The following is a 2396-nucleotide window of genomic DNA, read 5'->3' on the forward strand; positions in this document are numbered from 1 at the left end:
TCTCTTCACTTGATATAGCAATTTTGCTGTGACGGTTCCACCTGAAGACGGAAGCTTGTGTTGCCTCCGAAACGTCATTTAATTCATTTTCCTTTTTTTACCGACGTCACTTTACCGAAAAAAACAAAGAGTATGGACCTCGATAATTGTTTTTTTACCCTTTTATCTGGCAACAAAACTGACACCTTTTTTACGAGGAGTCATGTTTGCATAGACCACTATACCTGCAGTCATAATGCAAACAAAAAATATAACTCTGAAAATGTATGCACTGTCCTTGAAGTTGATTGGTCCACACCCAATACAGCTTTCCTTAGAGCCTAGTCTCACATGGGTTGGACCAGATGACGCCAAAAGGCGCACAACTCAAAGACAATGCACCATCAGAGTATGAGAGCTCGGGGTAAGTATTTACACCATTGGTACCTCATTTGCCAGTGTGTACACACAGTGTGTACACTACACACTGTGTGTACACTACACTGTACATATTGTGTACAGTCACTCGCACCGTCGCATTCCCCAGCGCTGTCTGTGCAAGACCACGTGGTCCCGGAGACCACCCACAGCACGAGGCACTGCCAACAGACTCGGGCAAGGGCTGCAGTAGATGTTTAATGGAGCAATCAGCAAGCAGCGGGTTTTACATGACAATCACGTCGACTTTTAATGGTTAATGATCACCGAGAAGAAAATGCAGAATGCCTTTTAATAACCTTATCCCTTAGCCGCCAAGTCTACAGCAGCACCTGGGAGGCTCTTGCGGAGTGGGATTATGGCTCCTCCCAGGCGAGCGGTAGAGCTGGCGGGACGACCTCACCCCAACGCTTAACTCGAACCTAACGCCGTCTTCTACTGTTCATGAGCACGAGCCCAGGTTCTACTTTGTGTTTGATTGCGATGGTGCTAATCGAGGCCACCACGGCAGGCAGGTGACGAGGAGCAGAGAGGCTCTCGGCCTTCTGGAGTCTGCAGCCCCGATGGTCTCGCTGCTGCTACTACTGCTGCTGCTGCTGCACTCATCACGACTCGCCAGGGCTTCCTGGAGCCGATGTCTCTTCCACGCCGACTCGTTGGTCGTCTCCGCACCGCGCCGCTATCCGCGGCCTCGCTCGTAGGCACCTGCAGCACAGCTACAGTGGAGAACCCCCGCCGTGCACAGCGGCCAGGGCCGCTCTGCCGGATGGAATCGCGCTCGGACCATCGTAACCAAACCCTAACGGTTGCACTAGAATCTACTTTATCGTGTAAAATGTTAAAATTAAAGCAAAAGATGACGAGATGAAATGCCGCCTCCACCAGGCTCCGTCTCCGCTCGCTGCACTTGCCACGAGTGCCCACGTCCACGGCACTGCCCCTCCTCCTGCTGCCCAACCCGGACCCAGGGGCCCACCGCCCCGCGACGAGGCCTCTCCCCTCCAGGCGGGGCCCTGCCGGCTACCACGCACGCCGCGCCAGTGGAGCCGTCTCCCGCCCTCGCTGCACATTCTCACACCGCCACCCCCACCTGGCCGCGTCCCTGCCGCCGCCGCTGCCGGCGTTGACGTGCACACGGAGCCGCCGCTGCGTTCACGCGAATCCCAGCCGGGCACCTCGCTCGGTCACTACGAGGCCCGGTCCAACGACACCCATCGGATTAACTGCGATTGACGAGGAGGATCGTGACATCGACAATAGAGGATTGTTGTGGGTTAGATTGTGTAGATGTGTCGTTAATCCCGCCACCACCTGACACGGACATCAGGCCGGTTGTAATTACCGGCGAAACGTCGTACTCGAGTTGTAGATGTTGTAGTGGGTTCACTCTCAACACACAGCCGCTTAGTGCCGTACTCATCACTAATTGGAATGTTTTGTTTACGTGACAAACCCGACTAATTAGCTGTTGGGTGGTGGGGGGTTTAACGACACTTTTATATTAACGCAATTTAACCCAAAAGCCTCTTGTGGATAATATTGGTCACGAAAGCCTCCTCCTACTACTACTAATACCGCTGCTGCTGCTGCTGCTGCGTGTTAAACAGAATCATGACAACAAAGAGAAGGAACCCGGAGACCCAGAGACACGAAGCTGATTGGGGCAGTGGATGATGGCCTCTTCAAGTCCACAGGTGGCCATGGGCCACGGGCGTCTGAGAGCATTCGGTGTTGCCTGCAAGCAGCAGCAGCAGCACAGAGCCTGTGTCAGTGTGAGCGCCACTCACTCATGGCCATTCAGCAGCAGCATCACAGAGCCTGTGTCAGTGTGAGTGCCACTCACTCATGGCCATTCAGCAGCAGCATCACAGAGCCTGTGTCAGTGTGAGTGCCACTCACTCATGGCCATTCAGCAGCAGCATCACAGAGCCTGTGTCAGTGTGAGCGCCACTCACTCATGGCCATTCAGCAGCAGCAGC

The 2396-nt window shown here is 54.2% G+C and overlaps 2 protein-coding genes across 8 annotated transcripts in view; both read right to left on the minus strand.

The window, feature by feature from the left end:
- Positions 1-595: 595 nt before the first annotated feature.
- Positions 596-2396, minus strand: part of LOC144944852 (uncharacterized) — a 95172-nt gene continuing 93371 nt past the window's right edge. For 5 of the 6 annotated variants that reach the window (XM_078873120.1, XM_078873088.1, XM_078873386.1 and 2 more), the window contains one exon: positions 596-2396. This exon is cut by the window's right edge and continues 2357 nt beyond it. The gene's annotated coding sequence lies outside the window, so the exon portion shown is untranslated. The other variant, XM_078873299.1, reaches the window with a different exon arrangement.
- Positions 596-2396, minus strand: part of LOC144945220 (uncharacterized) — a 3957-nt gene continuing 2156 nt past the window's right edge. For both annotated transcript variants that reach the window (XM_078873675.1, XM_078873592.1), the window contains exon 2: positions 596-2396. This exon is cut by the window's right edge. The gene's annotated coding sequence lies outside the window, so the exon portion shown is untranslated.

The sequence above is a fragment of the Lampetra fluviatilis genome, chromosome 1 (genome assembly GCF_964198595.1).
Source record: "Lampetra fluviatilis chromosome 1, kcLamFluv1.1, whole genome shotgun sequence".
Lineage (NCBI taxonomy): Eukaryota > Metazoa > Chordata > Hyperoartia > Petromyzontiformes > Petromyzontidae > Lampetra > Lampetra fluviatilis.